Source organism: Myotis myotis, unplaced genomic scaffold (genome assembly GCF_014108235.1).
Source record: "Myotis myotis isolate mMyoMyo1 unplaced genomic scaffold, mMyoMyo1.p scaffold_m19_p_7, whole genome shotgun sequence".
In the NCBI taxonomy this organism is placed as follows: Eukaryota; Metazoa; Chordata; class Mammalia; order Chiroptera; family Vespertilionidae; genus Myotis; species Myotis myotis.
Genome location: NW_023416379.1, coordinates 59962397 through 59989508, shown reverse-complemented (window position 1 = coordinate 59989508; position 27112 = coordinate 59962397). Strand labels below are relative to the sequence as shown.

The 27112-nt window shown below is 39.9% G+C and overlaps 1 long non-coding RNA gene across 2 annotated transcripts in view; it reads left to right on the top strand.

Annotated features, from left to right (window-relative positions):
- Window positions 1-27112, top strand: part of LOC118660317 — a 71710-nt gene that overhangs the window by 22945 nt on the left and 21653 nt on the right. For both annotated transcript variants that reach the window (XR_004968866.1, XR_004968867.1), the window contains exon 2: window positions 12787-12933. This is a non-coding gene — a long non-coding RNA (uncharacterized LOC118660317). The remainder of the gene's footprint in view (window positions 1-12786; window positions 12934-27112) is intronic.

Below are 27112 nucleotides of genomic sequence, written 5' to 3'. Positions count from 1 at the left end.
GTCCCCAGATTCTTGCCTGGAACTGGAGTTCAAGCAGTCGGGAGCTTGTATCTCTCACCTGATTGAAAAAGACAACAGCGTACCCAGTTGCCAGCCCCTTTCACGCACGCCTCCGTACCTCCACACTTCCACACCTCTGAACCTCATACCGGACTCAATGTGCTTTTCTCTTTCCTTCTAGTTGTAGAATTTTCACTCAGCCTGCTTTCCTGCAGTTCTGGATGATATTGGTTTTGTCTTTTAGTTGTAGTTTTAATGTGGTTGTGTGCAGCAGCAAGTTCAGGTGTTTACCTATGCAGCCATCTTGGTTGTCTCTTTCCCAGCTGTTCTCTTAAATTTGAAAAGCCTTTGAAAGGTCACCACTCTGATATTCTGCTCAGATTACATATTTCAGCACCTTATTGTTTGTTTTAGATGCCTGGGTTTGTAATATTAATGCAAAAAGGACCATCTGGGAAAATATTTTTTTTGTCTTACATGGATTCATTATGGATAAGCAAAAATGCTAATTATTTAAGAAAAAAATATTTTTAATGTGGAACTGCAGTGATGTGTGTAATGAGGAGTTACATCACTGTGCTATCTACTTTTAGTTCCAGAAAAACAGAAGCAGATTGCTTTGTAATCTTGGGGAAGTGTGGAGGTCATTAATATAAATACATTTTAGAATTTGCCCCAAATATTAATCTAGAAATACCATTCTTTGTTATCAAGCTTTGTTATAGCATAAGAAAAAAGAAAAACATCAGGAAACCCTTTCAAATGATATTTCATAAGCTTAAACATTTCTTAAAATATTTTTAGATCAAGAAAGCCATTGCTTCACAATAATAACTGGAAAGGGGAATTTTAAAGAGTAATTCTTGAAAATAACAGCTCAACATAATTAAGTCAAGTGAGTTCTGGTAATTACTGAGAAATAAAACACCTGGGTTCAATAAGTCTTAAAGCATTTAAGCATTTTCTAAAGCACAGAGAGATGGAGTAAAATTTGTGTTCTTATCCAATTTAAAAGTCACAAAAATAGGAATCAAGATAAATAGTCACACAATACTCTTGGCTTCCTGGACAGAAATGAGTATTATCAACACTACAAGTTATGGGTAGTGCACTACATATTACTTGTTAAAGATAATCAATTAAAGGGCTCGATTACCAAATATTAGACAATGAAAAGCAGCAGTCTTCAACTGGATTATGCATATGTCAGAGTTCATGGAGACTGGCCCTGGGAGACCTGGAGTGGGGATGGATTTAAAGGATCCAGATCCTCACCTTCCATAGGAACTCTTTCCTAAACCCCATCTGTCTACAGGTGTCCTGCCTCATAGACGCTCGTGTTCTATCTCTTGCCACCATCAATTTTCCCCCACTTTACCAAAGAGAACCTCTTCTCTTCTTGAATCCAACCATGTTGCATTCTCCCAGGGTAGAAAACCTCTCAAGCCAAAGGGACTATTTAACATATAAAATATTGCCAAGGAAAAAGAAAAGACCATCAGTAAGAAATATCAAAGGTGCCTTATTTCATCCAAGGAATAAACTTATAAAATAATTTTTTCATCAAAGTTGTTTAGTGATTCATCACAAAATTAGAACATTTAAGTGTGAAAAGAATGCTAGGAAAAGTTCCAGTCAGCTTAGAACTGTGTTCTCTCTGCATGTTTATGAGTCTCGGTAGTGAAAATGAGCTCAGTGATTTGTGTTATTAACCTGTGTCTTGGCCTGTGTCTCCAGCTGCGTATTTTGCATGGTTTCAAGGAAGAAGAGAGAAAAATATCCTTGTTTACTTGCATCATCAACTTTTTCAAAGATTATTATTTCAGAAATCTATGTTATTGTTTTTTACATAGACACAAATCTGCTCACTGTCAGTCATTGGTCATTCTGTTTATTAATGTACTTAGCATCACTGTGCTGTAGATAATTCACTTAACAGTTATCATTAATGTACTTTTTAATGTACTTTTTAAAGTCTGTACATACTAGGGACTCAAAACTTTCTCTTTTCTTTGCTGTTAATTCTCAATAAACTACACTCTTCAAAGTAGAATATTTCGTTAGGTATGGGTGTATAACAAAATATTCTCAAAATACAATCTGCTATGTAATACCCTGAATTTTAGAAAATCACCTTTATTTATTTAGGACTAGGGGCCCGGTGCACGAAATTCGTGCACTGGGTGTGTGTGTGGGGGGGGAGTGTCCCTCAGCCCAGCCTGCCCCCTCTCACATACTGGGAGCCCTCAGGCGTTGACCCCCATCACCCTCCAATCACAGGATCGGCCCCTTGCCCAGGCCTGACGCCTCTGGCCTAGGCGTCTGGCCCGAGCAGCGGGGACCCGCAGCTGCAGCGGCCCCACGATCGTGGGCTTCGCTTTAGGCCCAGGCAAGGGACCCCTAGCTCCTGGGACTGCCAGCTTCGACCGTGCCCAGCTCCCATCGCTGGCTCCACCCCTACTTCCTGCTATCACTGGCCAGGGCGGAAAAGGCACCTGATTCCCCGATCATGGCTGGGGGGCAGGGCAAAGGCGGCCCTGGGGCCGCCTTTGCCCTGCCCCCCAGCTCTTAGCTCCCCCCTGGGTTTCCGATCACTGTCAGTGGCAGGGGGCTTCTTCCTGCTTTCCCTTTCGCCTCCCTGCATTGTGCCTACATATGCAAATTAACCGCCATCTTGTTGGCAGTTAACTGCCAATCTTAGTTGGCAGTTAACTGCCAATCTTAGTTGGCAGTTAACTGCCAATCTTAGTTGGCAGTTAATTTGCATATATCCCTGATTAGCCAATGAAAAGGGTAGCGCCGTACACCAATTACCATTTTTCTCTTTTATTAGTGTAGATTAGTTCCTTCTACTCAGATGTTGATTTAAAAAAAAAAATCCTTACCCATGCATATGTTTTCACTGATTTTAGAGAGAGAAAAACATTGATGTGACAGAGAAACATCGATTGGCTGCTTCCCACATGTACCCCAACTGGGGATCAAACCCTAAGTAATTGCCTTGACCAGAAATTGAGCCCAAAATCTTCCCATTCACTGGACAAGGTTCCAACCAACTGAGCCACCCGGCCAGGGCTCAGATGTTGATATTTTAATATTCTCAAGTATGTAATTATAAAGTAAGTTTCAACCATGAAATGCAATTACTAAGCAATCCATATGTAACAATTCTCAAGTGCCTGTCTTTAGAGCCATTTATCACACCTTTTTAAGGCCCTTAAGTCAACCTAGAATATTGAAATTGGCATAAAATTAATCTTTGTTCCTGGGGGGAAGAGGAGGTGAGGCAAGAATTATGATTTCTAGTTTTATGAGGTTTATTTACAAGGCTTTGACCAAATCCAGCTTCATAAACGAGATGCCTCTATAAGAAAGTATAACAGATGTGAGGTTATATCCCTAATGACTAGTGATGTTGAGCATCTTTTCATTTATTTGTGGGCCATTCATATATCTTTTTTGGAAAAATGTCTGTTCAGCTACTTTGCCCATTTTAAAATCGGATTATTTGGGGCGGGGTTTTTTTTTGTTTTGTTTTTGTTTTGCTATTGAGTTATATGAGTTCTTTATAAATTTTCAGATACATGGTTTGCAAAAATTTTCCCCCATTCCATAAGTTTTCTTTTCAACTTGTTGATGGTTTCTTTTACTGTGCAGACACTTTTTAGTTTGATATAGTCCCACTTGTTTTTGTATTTGTTGTATTTTTCTATTTGTCGCTTATGCTTTAGATGTAATTTCCAAAAAATCATTACAGTAAACCCTCAATTTTGCAGAGCTCAATTTAATAGACAAAATTTTCAGTCCATATGTCATGTGTGAAAATTAACATCCTGTTAATTTTAAAATGCTTCTAATCAAGATTTGCTTTTAATTAAATTAACAGGTTATTTCTTTGTTATTAATTCACTGTTATTTTTAACAAATTTTAGCCAATAGGCCATATGTTGTAAAAAAAAAAAAACAAACAAAAAAAACCACTGTAGCTATCTCACCAACATAAATAAATATTACATATCTACACTATAGTCTACATATTTAAATCCTAGCGTCACCACTCACAAACAATATTCCATAAACAACCAGCATGTGATCACCCTGAATCCTGAGTGAAAATTGATCTGTGGAGTGACTTTCTGCAGCAGTTTTAACTGTAGGTGGATGTTTGCTTGGGCGCTAAGCCACGCCCCCTGCTATGTGCATTTGTTTACTCCTAGTGACTGGTGAATGCACACATTTACTAGACCTATTCAGTATAAATTTTAAATTATAGTAATACATGTAGAAAACTTTTCTGTGAAATTAAACTTTTCATACATATTTCATTTTAATTAAACTAATGTGTCTTACATAAATAAAAACAGGTAAACTAATTTGTCAATTTTATAACATACACATTTGGAAAACCTACTTTATTATATAACGGACTTTTGGCTTTAACATACACCTCCTCACTTGAATTAGTCCATTCTATCAAGGTTTTACTGTAACAAGGCGCACATCAAGGATTTTTTTCCTATGTTTTCTTCTAGGAGATTCATGGTTTCAGGTCTAACATTTGAGTCTTTAATCCAACTTGGTTACTTTTTGTGAGTGGTGTAAGATAAGGGTCAACTTTCATTCTTTTGCATGTGAATATCCAATTTTGGTGAGGCAGGATGCAAGGGGAATTTATATATCCTCTCGTAGTTTGGCCTTTTTGTTTTATTATCAGAAGCCAACAAAGTTTTAATTTACCTCTTCCGTTTCTGGTGAATAAATAAAGAAGATTGTTTTTATAAAGATACTTAATGGGAGAAATTGCTATATTACATCTTTGCAGGTAACTCCAACTTATGAATTTAGGGAAACAATTTACCAATTACTATCACCCCAAATAGTTTGTTTAGCTTTGAGATTATGATAATAAAGTACATAAAATAAACACCTTTTTTTCCATCCAGCTTCTATAAATTGTATGTGGAATTATCTATGTACCTGGCCATAAAGCGCCTATTGATATCAAGTTTTTACCACTAATCTATAATACTAAAGGCGTAATATGCTAATTAGACGGGATAGCCAAACCACCTTCCAGACGTCCTTCTGGACGAAGCCACTGCAGGGAGGCCGAGGCAGAGGTGGTTAGGGGCAATCAGGCAGGCAGGCGAGTGGTTAGGGGTGATCAGGCAGGCATGCGAGTGGTTAGGAGGCAGTGGTCCCAGGTTGTGAGAGGGATGTCCAACTGCTGGTTTAGACCCGATCTCACATCCCTGAGGGGTCCCGAATTGCAAAAGGGCTCACGCTGGGCTGAGGAACCCGCCCCCCCCCCCATGCATGAATTTTGTGCACCAGGCCTCTAGTAAATAAATAAATACGAAGGTATTTCTCACTGTTATGTTTACTTTCCCTTATCTTTCAAGTACAAACCGTTGTCATCATATTCTCTATTTAAAATGTTGCTCACATTTGATTGCTCCTTTCATTCCCTCTGGCAATATCCAAATTATACCTATCACTTGGAGGATAGCATTGTATTTACAAAGTACTTCATGTTTATTGACCTTATTCCGCACACCAGCCCTGTGAAGTTGGTACTCTTCTTATCACCCCCATTTTATGGTAACTTACCCAAGGTCACTGACTTTATAAGCAGAGCTGGATTTGAAGCCAGGCAGTCTAAGGCCAGAGATTGTACATGTACCTTTCAGCCACACAGCCTATAGTGCTGTACTGACAATAACAGCTTCATGTTAGTTCTCACTACATCCCTATGTTGCTTTTATCTCTATTGTAGAGAGATAGAAAAACCAGGCTCAAAGAGGTTTAGAAAAGAAACACCTCATGAGCTAAATCTGCCTACTCACCCACCAACCTCCATCAAGATTAATCTTCTAAATGCACTGTTCAGATTATTCCTTTAAAAAGAATAAAGACACACCAATGTGCCTCATTGTTCAGAGAATAAAGCCCATATTGTTTAGTAGGGCATTCAGGCACTCCCCATTGGATGCCCATCTCAGCTTAGCTGCCATTTTCTAGTCTTGCTGAACGGGACTCCTGGCCATCCCTCAGCCATGCCCCCAGGTCCTGCCTCCTCTCATTTGAGCTCAAACTTCCATTTTCACTTCTTGGCACCCATTCCAACTGCCATGTATATATTCTTCCTTGCAAAGGAGCATTTGGAATTTTCACTAATGGGAGGCATACATTAGGTACATTCAAAAGACTATCAAGACTTCCCTGACATTGGACAGACCCTGGAAAGAGAAAAACAATATCTAGTTTTTCCAAAGTGCAAACAACTAGGTTTGACAGAGCTATCTTGATGATTTCTCTTCTGCAGTGGTGCCCCATGGTGCATGTTTTCAGTTCAACAAAATATATATTAAGTAATAAAGTGGGGGTGGGGAGAGGATTTTTAGTAAGCGTAGTGGAGGCAAGAGGCAGATTGAGTGTCCCTTAGCTATTAACCCTGAGAATGATGGTTTGGACAGTCCCAGCCTTGAGACCTCTTGTGCCCAGATGGCTCTTTTATATTGATCTTCTACTGTGGGCTAGAGCAGCTTGTGACCTCCCGCCGCCTCCTCCTTCCTGTCCCAGATCCTTTTTCCAAATCCTTTTGTCAAAGAAATTCTCACCAGGAGGCTCAATGTGAACAATGGATTTAAAAGAGGGCAGCTTTGCTAGAGATGGAATGGGAAGCCTGATGCCCTCCTATTGCTCTCCGCGCCCCCCCCCCCCCCCACACACACACACACTTATGAATTTCTTCCCTGCACCTGAGGAGTTCTGCATAGACCAGTTTACAAGGGCCATATGAGCAGCGTACGCATGTGTGGGCATACATGCCTTCTGAGAGGTAGGGTGGAGACGAAGGTGATTCTATTGTTCATAAAAATGTAACATGCTCTAAGCATCCCCACCCCCTTTTGCTAAATTAATTGCTTTTAAAAAAATTTATTGTTTAAAGTATTACAAATAGTAGTACATATGTCTCCTTTTTTTCCCCATTGACCTTCCCCCCACCTCACACTCCCCCCCCCCCCCCCGACCCAGCACATGCCCTCCCCCTTTCTCCCTCCCCCCGCCCCTCAGTATCTTGCGTCCATTGGTTATGCTTATATTCTGGGCTCCCTATAACTTTGATTGAATTGTAATCTACAAATACCCGGGTTGCAGGCTCGGTGCCCAGTGGGGGCTGAGCAGGAGGCAGCTGATCAGTGACTCTCTCTCATCGTTGATGTTTCTTTCTATCTCTCTCCCTCTTCCTTCCTCTCTGAAATCAATAAAAACATGTTTTTTTTAAAAAGATTTTGCCACCTTGAGTCATATCTCATCTTTAGTTTTTCTCAGTCATCTTTAGAGATTTCTATAAGGGTTGCCTGTCTCAAAAATTTCTTTTAACTTTTTGGAAAAAGCAGATTGGGCCCAGCTTTAGCATTATAAATACTAAAGGACTTTATTTGCAAGTAAAATATTTTCCACAAGTGCTTGTCTAAATCATATGGCTCAAAAATGAAAGGGCCTGAATTGACACACACAAAAAAAAGATCATTATTTACAAAAGGAAACCCTTTCAAATATGCTCATACTCCCCCTCCCTACATATCTGCTTTTTTATCATGGGGCCAAAAACCCTTTTAAATTAAATGTTTTGCTTCTAGTGCACTTATCTCAGACTTGTGAAATAACATAAACAGGGAAAGTAAACAGCATTATTTTAAAATAATGCACTTTGTGTTTAATGTGGTCATGTGTGGTACTCTAACTTGTATTGAAATGTAATTTTAAAAACTGCATATCCTATATTTTAAAAAATAACCTAACGTTGTCTCCTATATTTTCAAAAATCACTATTACATTTTCATACTGTCATTAACATTGATTATACTATACCATACTAGTGTTCTGCCTTATATATTTTAATTAAATGTGTTATAGTTTATACTTGTACCCTGAGGCAATTTTAACATGAAGGGGACAACTTTATAAATGGGGAAAAAAAACCCACATGAAATAATTTGTGTGGTCCCTGCAACATAGAATATTTAAAACCCAGAATTCCTGCTTCAAAATGTTTCCAGGCAAAGGGAAATTATAAGTAAGGAAAATTAGATGCTTTTAAAATGTTAAGGGTGAGTTAGCTCTCTTACTCAGTTTGAACTTTAGTGTGTTTGATGCAGCCATGAAATCTCTTCTCAAAGATGAGTCCATCTTTGCTGAGGAGAAGGTATATAGGTTTATGATTATTTATAATCATTAAAATTGGAGACAATGTAAATGTACAAAATAGGGGCCTGATTGCATAATTATGGGGCATTGACACCATGTGACCTATAAAACTCAGTTCTTAAAACATTATTTAGTAAGATAGAAAAATATCTAGTCTATGTTATGTGAATAGAATCAGATTACAATGTAATATACACAGAATAGCCCTTACTTTATGGAGAAAAGTTATGTAGAACATGAATAAATAATGTATGTCAATATTCATAGAAAGCACTAAAAGGCTATTTACACCAGGTTAGTAGTGGCCCTCTGCATGAACTAGGCATGATTTGGAAGATCATAAATCATTACATCTTAGAGTTGAAAGGACTTTGAGATTATTTAATTCAGTTACTCATTAATTCACCAGATAACTCATTCCATTTATAGATGGATCCAAATATTTGGGGGTTCTTTCTTTTTTACATCACTGCTCATCAGCTATTTAAAGAGAGCTTCTTCCTCAATCTTTTCTTCCTCTGTGTATCATCTCCAGTGTATCTTTCTCTGTGGTTTCCTGAGTCCTCCCATGGCCGGCCCCATTTACCTGGAGGTCCTTGAGTTGTTGGCAGTTGCCTTTAAAATGAGTCCTCCAAGGTGGACCCCGTGTTCCTCGTGTGCTGAGCCAGCCAGCACCCAGTGGCAGGTCTGCTCCTTTGATCTCTAACCAGCAACGATGGTTCACATCACCTCAACTAAAACTTTTTCTGAGAATTTCTACATGAATAATTATTAAAGGCCAGCTTCCCCAACTTGAATTGACCATGTTCTTTGAATCCAAAACAGGATCTATACAACTAGAGCAATCTGTGATTCTGCTTACAGCCTTTTTTTTTTTCTTTTTTAAAATATATTTTTATTGAATTCAGAGAGAAAAGGAGAGGGAGATAGAGAAACATCAATGATGAGAGAGAATCATCGATCATACAGCCTTTCTTTTTTTTTATTGTCTAAAGTTTGAAGTTTTACATATGTCTCCTTTTTCCTCAGTTGACCCCTCCCCACTAGCCATTCCCACTCCGGGAAATCCCCCACTGTCCCAGTGTCCGTGTCCATTGGTTATGCTAATATGAATGCATACAAGTCCTTTGGTTGCTCTCTAACGCCCCCTCCCCTACCATTTGTCTCTGGATCTATGCTTGTTCATCAAATTATGTTGATCATTATATCCCACATATGAGTCAGATAATGTGATATTTATCTTTCTCTGATTGGCTTATTTCACTTAGTTACTCATGCTCTCTAGTTCCATCCATGCTGTTGCAAATGGTAGGAGTTCCTTCCTTTTTACAGCAGCATAGTATTCCATTGTGTAGATGTACCACAGTTTTCTAATCCATTCATCTGCTGATGGGCACTTAGGCTGTTTCCAAATCTTAGCTATTGTTAATTGTGCTTCTATGAAGATAGGGTGCATATATCCTTTCTGATTGGTGTTTCTGTTTTCTTGGGATATAGTCCTAGAAGTGGGATCACTGGGTCAAATGGGAGTTCCATTTTTAACTTTTTGAGGAAACTCCATACTGTTCTCCACAGTGGCTGCACCAGTCTGCATTCCCACCAGCAGTGCACGAGGGTTCCTTTTTCTCCACATCCTCGCCAGCACTTGTCATTTGTTGATTTGTTGATGATAGCCATTCTGACAGGTGTGAGATGGTATTTTATTGTTTTTTTGATTTGCATCTCTCAGATGATTAGTGACTTTGAGCATGTTTTTATATGTCTCTGGGCCTTCTATATGTCCTCTTTCAAAAAGTGTCTATTTAGATCCTTTGCCCATTTTTTGATTGTATCAATTACCTTCCTTTTGTTAAGTTGTATGAGTTCTCTGTAAATTTTGGAGATTAAACCCTTATCGGAAATATCATTGGCAAATATATTTCTTGTTGTTTTGTTGATGGTTTCTTTTTCTGTGAAGAAGCTTTTTATTTTGATGTAGTCCCATTTGTTTATTTTCTCCTTAGTCTCCTTTGCCCTATGAGCTGTGTGGGTAAAAATATTGCTACGACATATGTCTGCAATTTTGCTGCCTATGGAGTATTATAGGATTTTTATGGTTTCCCGTCTTACATTCAAGTCCTTTAGCCATTTTAAGTTTGTTTTTGTGTATGGTGTAAGTTGGTGATCTAGTTTCATTTTTTTTTAATATATTTTATTGATTTTTTACAGAGAGGAAGGTAGAGGGATAGAGAGTTGGAAACATCAGATGAGAGAGAAACATCGATCAGCTGCCTCCTGCACAACCCCCACTGGGAATGTGCCCGCAACCAAGGTACATGCCCTTGACCAGAATCGAACCTGGGACCCTTTAGTCCCCAGGCTGACGCTCTATCCACTGAGCCAAACCGGTTAGGGCTAGTTTCATTTTTTTTGCATGTATCTGACCAAATTTCCCAGCACCATTTATTGAAAAGACTGTTTTGACTCCATTGTATGTTCTTGCCTCCTGTATCAAATATTAATTGAGCATAATGGCTTAGGTCAATTTCTGGGTTCTTTGTTCTGTTTCATTGCTCTATCTGTCTGTTCTTGTGCCAGTACCAGGTGGTTTTGAGAACCATGGCTTGGTAATATAGCTTGATATTTGGTATTGTGATCCCTCCAACTTTGGTCTTCTTTCTCAGTATTGCTGTGGCTATTCGGGATCTTTTTTTTAATTCCAGATGAATTTTTGGAGAGTTTGTTCTAGATCTTTGAAGTATGCCATTGGTATTTTAATGAGGATTGCATTGAATCTGTAGATTGCTTTGGGTGGTATGGACATTTTAATGATGTTGATTCTACCAATCCATGAACATGGTATGTTCTTCCATCTGTTTATGTCTTCCTGTATCTCTTTTTTCAATGTCCTGTAATTTTCTAAGTACAGGTCTTTTATGTCCTTAGTTAAGTTTAGTCCTAGGTATCTTAGGTTTTTTTTTATGCAATCGTAAATGGTATTGTTTTTTTCATTTCTCTTTCTGTGAGTTCATTATTGGTGTATTAAAAGGCCATAGATTTCTGGGTGTTAATTTTGTATTCTGCTACATTGCTGAATTCATGTATTAGGTCTAGTAGTTTTTTGATGGAGTCGTTGAGGTTTTCTATGTATAGTATTATGTCATCTGCGAATAAGGACAGTTTTACTTCTTCTTTTCCAATTTGAATGCCTTTTATTGTTTCTTTTTGTCTGATCACTATGGCTAGCACTTTCAGTACTATATCGAATGGAAATGGTGAAAGTGGGCATCACTGTCTTGTTCCTGTTCTTAGGGGAAATGAGTTTAATTTTTGTCCATTGAGTATGATGTTGGCTGTAGGTTTGTTATATAAGGCTTTTATTATGTTGAGGTGGGATCCCTCTATTCCCACTTTGCTGAGAGTTTTTATCAAGAAAGGGTGTTGGATTTTGTCAAATGTTTTTTCTGCATTGATTGATATGATTAAGTGATTTTTGTCTCTCAGTTTGTTTATGTGATGTATGACGTTTATTGATTTGTGGATATTGTACCATCCTTGCATCCCCGGAATAAATCCCACTTGGTCATGGTGTATGATCTTTCTAATGTAATGAATCTGATTTACTAGAATTTTGTTGAGGATTGATCATACAGACTTTCTATTAATCCTTGCTAAGCCATATCTCATTTTACTCCATATCCAAGTCTATCAAACTCACTTTGAATCTTGATTCTGTCCAGTTTTTCAGTTTTTTCCTTCCCATATTGATAACTAAGCCTTCTCTACTTTTACTCATCTCTGAAAACCATTTTTAAGGGAAAGGACTAGAAGTCTCTGATGTCCCAAATCTGCTTTTCACAGAGGACTTTATAGTACAGTATTTCATTGGATATCCCCCTCCCATGACTTTTCCACAAATCTGGGGTAAGCAGGACAAGTGTCACTGAGGAAAGAGGAGGCACCTACCTACAGACACAGCCCTCAATTTCCTACCCTCCAATTCTAGCGCTTCTCCCCTCCCCCCCAGGCACAGAAAAAATTACTAGAAAAGCAAAAAATGGAGGCAAAAATTAAAAAGGGGATTTTCTCAAAAGAAAGGACATGTAGTGAGAGAATGAAGTAGCTGGTATCAACCAGTGTTTACACACAACTGACCAGCTTAGAGGCCAAAATCAGAGTAACAAGTTGGATCTCTGCCTGTGTACCTCTGTAAATGCCACTCATATCTGGTCAATTCATTTTGAACGTGGCTTGGATGGGGGAGCCACGCTTTTGGGAGAATGGTCAGCTGTGAATTTCAGAGACACTAGTCATTATTATTGTTTTGTAGTGTCTTACCTGGAGCTCAGGTTTCACCCTTACAAGGTGAAGGAGTTTAACTCAGCATGCGGACATTCGGGTCTTTCTCCATTCAATATTTTTGATACAAAGATAAGTTGATGCATCATCAAGGAGCAGTTTCTGATCTTTTTCTTGTTATGCCGTTCAAGGTCATCTGTGAAACACAGATTTGATATGTTGAGAGCCTCTCTCTCACTCAGCAATTCCTTCGTTTATCTCATATTGACTCCTCACTTTTTCCACACTCTTCAGGCACTGCTCACCCCACTCCATGCTCTCTGCCTCTGCATGCCTTCTGCTTTCCCGGGAAAACTGCTGTGATCTACTCTGATGGGTAGGAGCAGATGTGGAAGCCTCAGCCTGGAGTCCCATGCTACTCAACTGAAAATTCTGCTCACTGTGAGTGACCAGCCTTAATTTGTTATAGTCTCTCTCTCCCCCCCTCTCTCTCTCTTTCTCTCTCTCTCTCTCTCTCTCTCTCTCTCTCTCTCTCTCTCTCTCTCTATATATATATATATATATATATATATATATATATATATATATATGTGTGTGTGTGTGTATGTATAATGAAAATGATGATTCTCATGGGACTGTTGTGAGAATATGTGAAGGAAAGAGTGTGAAGTGTTAAATATATTGTCTGGCACATAGAAAACACACAAATAGATGTTAGCAGAAAAATCTTCACAGTTCTCTGGGTCTTCGCCCTCTGTTCTCACAGAAAGAAGGGATGCTCTTCTTTTTCTGAGGCTATCACAGCTCCATTTCTGTCTGTTACTGGCTTAAAACAGTAGAGAAGACTTTCAGGTTCCTGTAGCTGGAAGTCTAGAGGGAGGGCAGGCTCAGCAGCCCAGCAGGGCCACGTTCTGCCTCTCTTCTCTGCCCTTGCTGCCATCAACTTCAGCTTCAGGTTAGAGCCCCTCAGGATCGCAAGCCGGCTCTGGTGGTCCAGGGCCCCCTGCTTCCCTTTGCACTTTCAAGCAGAGAGTGAGAGTTGCTTCCAGATCTTTTCTCAGAAGAGCAAAGAAGCTTCCTTTTCAAAACCCAAAGAAAATTTCTCTCATACCTCCCTGGTCTAAATGGGAAAAATGCCTTCCCTAAATCAGTGACCATGGTTGGGTGATAAATTCATGCTATTTTAGGCTTGAACTCCATACTCGATTTCTAGAAACAGGGTGGAGTCGAATTTCCCCGATGCATATAGGGTTGGGAGACCCAGGCAGCATTGTCCTATCGCACATTTCCAGGAGGCCCACTTCATGTGGCTTTCTATTCTGGAACTGTGTTGGAGGTCATTCACATACAATACAGTGGAACTAGTTCTCTATGGAGTTATTCTGCTGGTGGTGTTGGACTTGGAACATGGTACTTGAAATTTAGGGTAGTTACCACAAGAAGGGATATCAGATATTAGTAAGGTCATCACTAAGTCCACTCTGCCACATGCCTTTGAGTCCATCTTTTTCTCCTTCCTAGAAACTCTTCCCATTAACTTATCCTTTTTCTTAAATTACCAACAGGTAATTAGGTGAGGATCATTCTTTTTACCCAAAATCAAAACCAAAAATTAAAATCAAATCAAGTTAAAATGTGGTAATCAAAGCTTCCCCAAACCTGCTACTCCAGCAAGCTGGCTGAGCTTCCCACCACAGTGAGCAAAAGCTCGTGTATCTTTATTGCCTAGACTAGTGCCCTGGTGCATGAAATTCATGCACATTAAAAGGGAATTAATTAGAGGAAATATTTTAATATTGCTATTTGCCCTTTCTCTATAATAGAAGTGTCAGAGATGAAAGAAAATTAGTAAAATGTATATGAAAATCTTCCTCCTGTCAGAGTCTGGGGTGCACCACAGGAACCAGAGTCAAGTCCCCGCCCACCCACGTGCACCTTGAAGTCGCATGAAACCCAGACCCAGCCAGCCCCACCCCCATTGGGCTAGATCCAGTCCTGGCTGGCCCCACCCCTGTCAAGCCCCACCAGGTCAGGGGCACGGCCTCAGGTCGCCTGGCCCAGCGCCAGGGCGAGGGGTGTGCCTTGAGGTCCCCTGGCCCAGGCCAGGGGGCACAGCCTGAGGTCCCCTGTCAAGCCCCACCAGGTCGGAGAACAGCCTCAGGTCCCCTGCCCTGGTCCAGCACCACGGAGCCTCAGGTCCCTGCTGATTGCTCATTAAGACTCGTTACAGGAACTCAGCCTCTGCTGAGGTCGCAGCCATCTTGTGTTACAGAATCTCTGCCTCCACTGTGGGCGCAGCCATCTTGACTGTTATGATGTGACAGTCAATCTGCATATTCCATCTTTATTAGATAGGATGTGGTCATCTTGCTTCTGCCCCAGCCACTCTGTAAACCGATTCAAATGCCATTGGTCAGTTCTAGCTTCTTTGATCACCACTCTCCTTGAAACTTTCTCCTCCTTTTTTACACTTATTTGATCAATACTTATCGCCCACCTGCCATGTGCTACACATTGGGGTGGATGTTGAGAATGCAAACATTGAGAACTGAGTTCTTGCCCCAAGGAGGATATAAAGGCAGTGGGAAGACAGTCAGGGAAACAACAGGTGAGGAACGTAGTGGAGCCCTGTGAGAGGAAGAAGCATCTAAATCTCTTAGTAGTCAGAGAAACTTCAAAAAGAGGCCATTCTTGGACTGTTTTTAAGAAAAGTAAGGAGTTTATCCATTGGGCATGTCAAAGACACAGAGAACAGTGTGGTATGATCAGGTGGCTTGGTATGGGGGGAGGGTGGTAGAGGATGTGGGGAGAGGCAGGAGAGGGTTTGGATGGTGTGACATGGATCATGGGTGGTAGCCATTGGATAATGCTGAGTCATTTAACAACATGATCAGGTTTATATTTTAGGGAGATCATTTTGGTGGAATGCTGCCAGATGGAATAGGGAGGCAGGCAGGTGCCCAGAAGCTGAAGGATTAAGGGTGCTAAAGAATTCAAATAAAAATGATGATGCTTCTGAACTACAGCCATGGTGCTAGGTGTAAAAGAGTAGAATAAATTAAATGTTAAAAAATAAAAATCTACAGCGTGTAGTGTGGGATAGGAAGGAAGAACCATGGAAATTCACAGAATGGGTAGGTCACTTCTGAAGGAGATTCGGTGGAGTTGGTGGCATCAAAATACCACTTGAAGGGCAGGTTGGACTCTCATTGGGTTTGGGGAGGCAGCTGGGAAGAAAAACGCATTTCAAATGGAAGACACTGGATGAGAAAGGGAGGAATATGGGAAAGCACAAATGTCCAGATGATAGTGGGCAGTGCCATTTTTGGGAACTTAGATTGCTGGTAGAGAAAGTTGAGGCTAGGAAGATAGACTGGGACCATTCTGTGAAGCGTCTTAAAGGCTGGTCTGGTGAATTTGTATATAATTCATTAAACAATGAAAATCCAATTTTTTCTCACCTTTGGTATATACATGAACTTTTAAATTATTAATTTATCAACTTATAGAATACTTGTGAGACCACTACCTACAACTGTGCTAGAAGATTGGTATTTCAGTAAGAAATTACACAAAATAGGTGTGCTGGAATGGTGTCTTATGATGTGAAAGCTAAGCAAACCTTGATAAATGGTGACATGAATGCATTTATTTCTGAAAAATTATGTTTCTGAGGTTTGGAATATTTTAGGTTTCCCATTATTTTGAAACTAGATAAAGACTTCAGTGAGCCAGCTTATAGATTTCTATTTCTGTTAACTTAGAGAATGAAAAAGCAAGTGATCCCTTGTGGCCTTTATAAAAAATTCTGTGAATTGGCAGAGTTTTATGAAACACAAGAAATTTTAAAAAGAATTTTTAGTAGAGTATCTCCAGACTTGGATGAAAATACCATAAATATGGTTTCTTCCAAAGGTATGTTAATAATTATTTCTAGAATGAGACATTAGTTTCCAAAGAGGTTCTAATTTGTCTTTTTAAACAAAAGACTGAATTGTTTAGTTTAAATTTTGCATCATCTTACAAAAGGAAATTCTCATTTAGAGAATTTACAAAAGTAAATAAACCAGTTGAAGTTTCCAATCTAGAACCATGTGTTGCATTGATGACTTGTCACAACAATCAGCATTCTGGTTTAGCTTCCACATTATTCTATGCCACAGACAGTCTCTTGGTCATGAGTATAGTACTAATATTCTACTATCTGAATAGATCTGAAGCCCAATATGCTTTCAAAATTGGCCAACCTTACCAGGGAAACATAAAGAAAGGTCTCCATGGTTTCAGAGAATCAATAGTGCCCTCTAAAGGAAATCCATGTGAGGTACATCCAATATCCAGGTTTAATTCAGCATTTATTCTGACAAATTGTTATTTAATTGTAACTCACAAAATGCATTTAAAATTATAAAAACAATGAGACCAGCCCTACCCATAGTATCACAGGCAGCTGCCCACACCAGTTCTGGACTGGGAGAGCAAAAAGACCGTTCTTTCACACCAGTCGTCTCTGCTCACCATGAACTGTCGTCACCATCTTTGTGGAAAGTTCCTGGAAAGGGAAAAGGTGGTGATTTCTGAGCTGGGGCTTGGACACCCTGAACTCTGAGAGATGGGACATTGAGAAAGGGATCCAGGTAGCTGTCTTGGGAAAGTGTGCTACACTGCAGGGGAAATGTGTTGAATTGAGGGCAGAGAAGGCCTCGTCAGCTTTCTGCTCAGAACCAGCGCTGACATGCTGTATGCTGGGAAGACTGCCACGTCAGCTGAATTAGAAGAGGACAGGCAGGGTAGTCTGGCTGAAACGCATGAAAATGAAAAGAAAAAAAGTGATATGAAGCATTCATGGATTTTTATTTGTCCATCTAATTTTGTGGTTTATCTTACACTTGTTTCCTTTATCCATTTTTTAAAATATATTTTTATTAATTTCAGAGAGGAAGGGGGAATTACTCACAAATTCCTTGATACTGTTCAAATGAATATTGGGCAGAACTTTATGTTGTTATTGATGAGAGGTGGAATAAATTTCAAAGACTAATATCTTAGAGACATAAAAAATCAGTAAACCGAAACCGGTTTGGCTCAGTGGATAGAGCGTCGGCCTGCGGACTGAAAGGGCCCAGGTTCGATTCTAGTCAAGGGCATGTACCTGGGTTGTGGGCACATCCCCAGTGGGAGATGTGCAGGAGGCAGCTGATCGATGTTTCTCTCTCATCGATGTTTCTAACTCTCTATCTCTCTCCCTTCCTCTCTGTAAAAAATCAATAAAATATATTTTAAAAAAATCAGTAAGCCCAGATGACTGTTAATCCCAGATATAATACCACAGAATTATTATTGTAAAAAAAAAACATGGTTGAGAATGGAGTTTAACACATTAAGCGCCATGTCAGTCACCGGTGACTGACACTATACTTTCCGTCTGGACCGGTCAGTCAGTGGTGCTGCCGGTATATCGGTGAAATCGGATATGGCGGGCTAAACAGAAAGGAAGACAAAACAGGTTTGGTGCTTAACGTATTAAAATATATAATTTCTGCCCAGCTGTCATGGCTCAGTGGCTGAGCATTACCTATGAACCAGGAGGTCACAGTTCAATTCCTGGTTTCGGGCTCAATCCCCAATAAGGGGCTTGCAGGAGGCAGCTGATCAATGACTCTCATCATCGATATTTTTTTCTCTCTCTCTCTCTCTCTCCCTTTGAAATTAATAAAAATATATATTTTTAAAATAAAATATCATTTCTTCTGTTACCAAAACTACACAAAAAGGGCATTGTGTACATTTTTAAGATTTTCCTTCAGAGTTCAGGCCAGCTTTATCAAACAACAAAGATCGCAGGTTAGGTTGGTACTTAGCATATGTGCCTGTAGCATGTGCAGTAACTTACTTTGCACATTAAAATATTATACTTCACCTGAGCCTCACAATAACCTTGTGAGGTCAGCAAGGCAGCTATTACAATAGCAGAGCAAGAAAAAAACCCCACAAAACTCATGAAGTGAGTAGGATTATGTGGGAAAATGACTTTTCCAATATATTTTTCCCTACTTATTGATTGCAATGTTAAAATGCTTGAAGATGTAGTAAATGATTCATCAGCCACAGACAGCAAAGCTATTCCCCAGCTTCTGGGACAACCCAGGTTCAATGGCACATTTCAACAGAGACAGCTATGGTTAGTAGAGCACAGCAATAGTACTGCACCATCTTAATTAGATGTGATACACTCGCCTGAAGAAATCTGAGGATTATGGCAAATGGAGTCATTCTTAGCAAGTTCCTCAAACTACAACCAAAACTAAAGGTGCATCGTCAGAGCAGCAGGCGTGTGGGAGCTGCTGGAAGCAGTTGTATCACTATATAGGCTCACAGGCCGCCTAGGATGCGTTTTGAACTTCACAGGCTAGAGTTAAAAGGGGTTTTAAATGTTCATTTAGGTTTCCCTTCCAAATGGCTCTTGGAAAAGACAGATCCCGGAAAGTATAGATTTCTTTAAATCTCCAGGGCAGGAGATAACACAAAATCCTTCCTCCTATGATTTATTCCTTTTAGCTAAGAGGTTATTTGAAAGTAGGTGCCAAAGGCATACTTCTACGGAGTTTATCACCAGCACAGCGTGGCACAGTGGCTGGCTGGGCCGGAATCATAGAGCTCCTTGGGTCTGACTGCCCTGTTTCAATGTACAGTTTTCTCCCAGCATTTTCAGAATTCTCTTCTAGAACCAAGGTCCCGCTTCTGGAAAATCGGCTCTTGATAGAGATGGCTGCTCATGGGGGCTTCTGGGTGGCTGAGCAAGAAAGTTTCTAGCTCGGGCAACATTGACATCACTTAGGTGCAAGAGAGGGTCAGAAGCCGTCTGCCTTTAGTGCTTGGCCACTGAGCAGAAACATGGTTTCTGTTTTAGGCACTGAACTTTGGGGCCTGTATCCCTGAAGGGGGTGGGGGGCTATTGAGTTCCTACTGTCCCCAGAACCACTGGGTCTTATCACTCTCACAACCCAACCCCACTTGTCCTGTTAATTACTATATTGCTCTACATGGCTGTCAATACTTGGACACGTACCATTTGGCAGGTACATAACTATAAGGCAGGCAGGGCAAGGGCTATTATCTCTACTTTGCTGCTGGAGAAACTCAGGGAGGAATTGAATGATTGGGCCTGAGGGCACTCTGCTAGCTAACAACCCTTGGCTCCTATGCGGTAAGCCAATGCTCCTTGTGCATATTATTTATCCACTCTCCTTTTGGTCCTGTGCCACGTGTCAGGGGGGCAATCTGATAAAATAACTAACAGCAATGAGGGGAGACCTGAAGTACTTCCCTTTGGTCTCTTCTCTCTAAGAGCTGCCTGGAGTCAATATCTTGAAATGTTCACTTCTTGGTAAGAATTTTAGGCTGAAAGAAAACCCAGAAATTTCTTATGACTTTTAGGGATGATGAGAAACAGTGAGTAAATGTGCATCTTTAATGTGTCTCAGATAGGGTGATCAGGAACACACCCCCAGAGCGTTGGCTGTTCAGGAACACTGGCTAAGATCACAGGCTTCTGCTGTCAGGTCTGAATATCGGGAGACAATGCTTGGGTACTGCATCAGTTACAGAAAGGAGCTTGACCCATATATAGGAAACCCTCTGCCAGAACATTGTAGCTAGTCAATAATAGAGTCCTTCAGCATGTTTCTTATGAATAATCAGGCAGTTGCTCTCGCAAATTTTATTTCTATTTACTGGATTTGAGCACTGTTTTGATGACCAGAGCAGCAGGAACTGTTTTGGGAACAGCTTTGAAGTGCTGTGAGAAAGGACAAGGAAAAAAAGAGTGGACAGGAATCAATGAGATTGTTGACCTACATAGCCTTGGTCCAGAATATTCATGGGGAGCAGAATTGCTTAGTGAGAGAAAGAAAATAAATCCTGGGGACTATGCTGAAGCCCTACCCATCACACAGTCAATCACTAGAGCGTCTGCCTTCCATTAGACTAGCTCATCCCAGTAGTCTAAATTCTACAGGTCAGGGAGCCATAGTTTTCTTGAGCTCCGAAGACTGGGAAGCTAAAAATGGCATTCCCCAGATTTGTTCACACTTAAGGTTCTGGATGTAATGAGGTGCAGGCTATGTTCCTTCAGTTTGGGGGATGTTTTCTGCTGGTAACCAAGACTATGAAAACCTTTAAGTATGGTCTCAGCTACTACAAAGGCAGCAGGAACCAGACTCTGGGCTCCGTGTCCAGCTATTGTGATAACAGTGGCCTCCACATCTGGCTTTTAATTCCCTGGATTGCAGCTGTGCTAACATGTGCTCAAAGTCGGGTGGCCTCCTGGTTGTGGCAGAAGTGTAGCTCCGGGTGGACCCAACAGGCAGTGTTCTGGGAGTCAGGCGCAGAGCCCAATCCGTAGCCTGCTCCTCCCGTTCTTCTACTTACATAAGCACATTGTTCCTGGTGTTAAATCCTTTCTGTGCAAAATATCTAGAGTAATTTGCATGTTGTGCACTAAACTCTGATACACAGACTACCAAGAAAAATGAAAAAGACCTACAGTAAACATGTCCCATTGACATTTTCATTTCAATAATAAAGACATAAAATCTAGGCAAACACAGAAGCTACTAATGGGAGGAAATCTGAGTTAGAATAACGGTTCTTCTCTATTTAGTGTTAATTAAATACCAAGAGAATGGTATTAGTATCAAATTTAGAAAGTGGTACATGCTCCTCTCAGAGATTCATAATCTGTAACGGTGCAGTGCAAACTCTGAGAAGCTTGCAGTAGAGAAGCGTGCTTCATTGTGCTTAGCTTTGTATTTTCCAAACTCATTCAAAATGACAGTCATTGTTTGGGAAATGCTAGTTGACTTCAATTTGAGAAAAAAACAGTAACTATTTTTTTTTTTCTTGTCAGATCTTGGTGTGTGTGTGTGTGTGTGTGTGTGTGTGTGTGTTTTAATTCTTTATTGTTTAAAGTATTACATAATGTCTCCTTTTTCCCACATTGCTTTTTCCCACATTGACCTCTCCCGGGCTATTCTCCCTAACCCACCCCCCGCCCACCGCCCAGACATGCCCTCACCCCCTTACTATCTGTGTCTATGGTTTATGCTTATATGCATGCATACAAGTCCTTTGGTTGCTCTCTTACCCCCCACCTCCCCTGCCTTCCCTCTGAGGTTGGACGTTCTGTTTGATGTTTCTATATCTCTGGATCTATTTTTGTTCATCAATTTATGCTGTTCATTATATTCCACATATGAGTGAGATCATGTGATATTTACCTTTCTCTGACTGGCTTATTTTGCTTAGCATAATGCTCTCCAGGTCTATCCATGCTGTTGCAAATGGTAGGAGTTCCTTCTTTTTTTTACAGCAGTGTAGTATTTCATTGTGTAGATGTACCACAGTTTTTTAATCCACTCATCTGCTGATGGGCACTTAGGCTGTTTCCAAATCTTAACTATGGTGAATTGTGCTGCTATGAACATAGGGTTCATATATCCTTTCTGATTGGTGTTTCTGGTTTCTTGGGATATAGTCCTCGAAGTGGTATTACTGGGTCAAATGGAAGTTCCATTTTTAACTTTTTGAGGAAACTCCATACTGTTCTCCATAGTGGCTGCACCAGTCTGCATTCCCACCAGCAGTGCACGAGGGTTCCTTTTTCTCCACATCCTTGCCAGCACTTGTTGATTGTTGATTTGTTGATGATAGCTATTCTGACAGGTGTAAGATGGTACCTCAGTGTCATTTTGATTTGCACCTTTCAGATGATTAGTGACTTTGAGCATGTTTTTATACGTCTCTGGGCCTTCTGTATATCCTCTTTCAAAAAGTATCTATTTAGATTCTTTGCCCATTTTTTTTATTGGATTGTTTATCTTCCTTTTGTTAAGTTGTATGAATTCCTTATAAATTTTGGAGATTAAACCCTTGTTGGATATAACATTGGAAAATAAGTTCTCCCATGCAGTGGGTTTCTTGTTGTTTTGTTGATGGTTTCTTTTTCTGTGCAGATGCTTCTTATTTTGATGTAGTCCCATTTGTTCATTTTCTCCTTAGTTTCCATTGTCTTAGGAACTGTACTGGCAAAGATATTGCTACGACAATATGTCTGGTATTTTGCTGCCTATGCATTCATTGCTTGCTTCTTGTATGTGCCCTGACCAGGGATCGAACCCACAACCTTGGCATATCAGGATGACACAAACCAACTGAATTACCTGACCAGGGCCTAATTCCTGAACAGTTTAATCCATCTTCAACATTAGTATAAAAATGACTGTTTCAAATGAAAATCTTATGTCATCTAAAAATCCTCTTTTGACTTCTACTAAGTTGCATTATGTATATAATAAAAATTCCACAAACTCATGTTGAATGAATAAATGCATGGGCAATTGTATGATGGGCAGTGAGTAGATTCAGGGAACTATTTTGAGACTTGCTGGCCATGAAACAATTGTTAGAAGACATGCCAATCAGTTAAAGCCATTTTATAGTCCTTAACCTCTGAAACAACTGTCTATATCACATCAAACTATTATAAAGTTTTTCTTTATTCATTTCTTGATTTTATTTATTAAATCAACCTGAAACAATGATCATACTTTATGTGAAAATTTGAAATTATATATACCAATAAATAATCATCATCGTAACAGCAATAGGATTTCTACAGTGCTACAGATACAATAGAAGAGGTGTTTCATAGTGGTAATTTAAAATTAAGAATTATTTCAACTCCAAATCCATATACATTGTACAACACAAAGGAATGCTCTCCCTAAAATAAAAGCGACTAATTCCCATCCATTAAATTGTTATTCAAAACACATCCTTCATAAGTGTATCTAAACACATTTCTGTAAAGCTAAAAGCATCCAGAGATATATAGCACTCATCGTGCTACAAATTTGAATGCAATCCTGACCTGTATTTTTTATGAATTAGTAAAGCTGTTACTTGGGCAATCTGAGTTTTGCAGTTAATCAAGAGAATTGTATCTTTAAGAGAGTATCCTAGCAACCTTTCAGCTGCTAAGGAAAGACACAATGACAATATACACCAAGTTAATTATGCTGCTGGTCTCCATCACACTTTGCATTTAATCAGAAAGATACTTAAAAACAGGGATAGAAATGAAGCCACAGCTGGACATGAGCACCCCTACTGGTGACGGGGTTTAAGGAAAGACTTTCATAACTAAATGAGAACTTTTACTCTGGAACATATTTAGCAGTAAGAGAGCAACAGTGAAATTGGTAAAGTGATGATTGCTGTGGGGGTGTCAGAACCGATATGTTAATTACTCTAAGACTGTGGTCGGCAAACAGCGGCTCTCGAGCCACATGCGGCTCTTTGGCCCCTTGAGTGTGGCTCTTCCTAAGCCTTAGGAGTACCCTAATTAAGTTAATAACAATGTACCTACCTATATAGTTTAAGTTTAAAAAATTTGGCTCTCAAAAGAAATATCAGTCGTTGTACTGTTGATATTTGGCTCTGTTGACTAATGAGTTGCCGACCACTGCTCTAAGAGATAGTAGTCCCAGGGCCAAAATTACACTGGGATAATCACAACTTTAGAGAAAAATTCAAAACTTGCAATCCCACTACATTTTCAATGGCCCATCCAAATGTACATTTTTCCAGTGGTAAATTGTGCAAGATTTAAGTCCAGGAGAAATATGATTTTCTTGAGTACACATTTGGAAATAGTTAATCACATCACCACCACCATCTCCAGCCACCACTTCTACCCACATCACCACCACTATTTTACGCAGCTCAGCACTTGGCACCATCTTTATCTGTTCATCTTTAACAGATTACACGGAATAGGTCTAGATGAGGTGGAGTTCTTTTGATAATACACTCATAAATCAAGGAAGCCAGAGAAAGACAGACGGAGACTTTGTTTAGCAAACAACATTCAGCCTCATTAAAATTTGACCCACTTTGTCAATAAACACTTTTTCTGGATGTATATAGAAATACTTGTCTTCACAGATGCAAAGGAGTAAATATATGAGAAATTTGAATACTTAGTTCTAATTTTTCTTTTATTTAATATATTCCCTGCATATAGGCTAATTTCTTTTAGATAATTTTAATATTTATTACACCTCAAGCATAGACACTATTCCATTAAGTACACGGACACAGACACATACACACTCTAACACATTATCTCAAACTTCAGAAAAACTTTAAAAAAAATATTTTTATTAAATTTATTGGGGTGACAATGGTTAACCAAATTACAGGTTTCTATTGTACAATTCTGTAATACATTGTCTGTATATTGCATTGTGTTTACTCCCCAAAGTCAAATCTCCTTCCCTCACCATACATTTGACCCCTTTACCACCTCCCCCTATCCCCTTCCCCTCTGGTAACCACTATATTGTTGTCCGTGTCTGAGTTTTTGTTTTTTGTTTGTCTTTGTTACTTTCAGTTTTATACACCACATATAAATTAAATCATATGGTTCTTTCCATCTAATTTATTTTGTTTAGCATGATATGCTCAAGATCCATCCATGTTGTTGCAAATGGCAGTATTTCATTTTTTTCTTATGACTAATATTCCATTGTATATATGTACCACATTTTCTTTATACAACCATCTATTGAAGGACACTTTGGTTGTTTCTATGTGTTGGCCATGTAAATAATGTAAAACCATCGGTGATTGGCAGGGGTGGAGGCGGGAGGGGAGTGAAGGCAGAAGAAGAGGTGGAAGAGGGCATCGAAGGCAAAGAGGTGGTGATGGAAAAAATAACATTAAAATAAAATAATTTAAAAAGAGAGAAGAAAACAATAGCTACTGCAATTTAAAAATGAACTCATAACACAGATAGGTATAATTTGTGACAACAAAAACAAAAAGGGAAGGGTAAGAGTCTGAATTTGCAAAGGGAAAACTTAACTTCAATTTAAGAAGCTTACTACTCTAAGAAAATACAGCTCACAAAAAAAATCAAATTTAAACTACATTGATTAGTTTTTCTTCAAGAAATGTTGCAGGGCAATGTTTTAAAGGTTGGGGAGTACAGGCTGTGATGGAGGAATGCCACATGACCTATCCAATTCTTTTGGTCCTGGTTGTTCCTGGCAAGTTCAAATCTGACGTATTAACAGGAAACTGAGTTACCGACTATAACTGGGTGTAGCCATGAGAAAAGACAGTGAGTGTGTTTTCTAGTCCCGGCAATGTGCGGTGCGAGGGAGTCCATACATGACACCTGCACACTGTGAGCACAAGCTAGATTTGAATCAGCAGAACCCCACAGGTAGCCACTTCTGTCTGTAACAGAATGCTCCTCTTACACCACCTACCTGTGCTGTCTTAGAGCAGCGGTTCTCAAACTTGAGTTGCGTCAGAATCTGGAGGCCTTTATGAAATAGGCTCTGACCCGAAGTTCTGATTCAGGAGGTCTTGAGGGAAGCCCGAGAATTGGCATTTGTAACAAATTCTCCGGGGACACTGCTGGGACTCTGGCAGGGGGCACTTTGGGAATTGCTACCTGAAATTACAGGCAAATTTGTCTATTTAAAGGAGGCTGAATCTGTTCTTCAAGAGGAAAACTGTGGTTATAGTCCAGGGAAATTATTTTCTGCGTAGGACCAAGGAGTGTATAGTTATTCTAAAATGAGACTTAAGAGTTATGGGCTTCATGGATCTGGCCCCTGGTGACGATGTTTGAGGCGATGACGTTAACAGATTTTCCTGCCTGCGTTCTTTGGTTCTATTGATTCTATTTCTCTACTGAAGAATATTGTAGATAGTAAGAACTTACAGATTTGTGCTGATCGTTTGAAGAAGCACTTCTGTAAGTGCGTAGGAGAGTAAATAGTACAGATATCACTGATACTAGAAGAAATAATGAAGCTAAATTTAAAATATATATTTTGTTTTTGTGTGTGTGTTTTTTTACAGAGAGGAAGGGAGAGTAATAGAGAGTTAGAAACATCGATGAGAGAGAAACATCAATCAGCTGCCTCCTGCACACCCTCTACTGGGGATGTGCCCGCAACCAAGGTACATGCCCTTGACTGGAGTCATGCTCTATCCACTGAGCCAAACCAGTTAGGGCTATGAAGCTAAATTTAAAATTGGGGGAAGTTCTTATGGAAGAACAAGGACTTTAATAAACCTTTGTTTCTACAGATACCCAGTTTTTTCAGTCATCATGATGGTCTATGTAGGCTGAATCAGATTTTTTTTTTATCAAAGGTAAAAAAAACACCTGAAATCTATGATGCCCTGTTACAAATTGTGTTGAAAGTGGACCTAACCAGGATCGACAGCAACTGGTTCAGGAATCTGGAAATTTGATATTCAGCTCACTTAGCAAGAGAAGAAAGGCAGCCGCCGCTGGCCATGCTGCGCAGGGCTCTCGCTGGCTCCGCTGGCAGGGAAGCCTCGTCCTGAATTCTCCTGGCCTGCCTCAGACCACACTTCTAGCTATTGCTCCTCCATGGAAACAGCCTGTGAAGCAAAACTATGTGTACGAACTGCTTCTCCCACAGGCTGCTTGTCCACCAAAGCAGCCTAATGCCTTCTATGGAAGACTAACCTCTGCGGGGCCTGTAAAGACAGAAGCCGTTTCAAAGGTGGC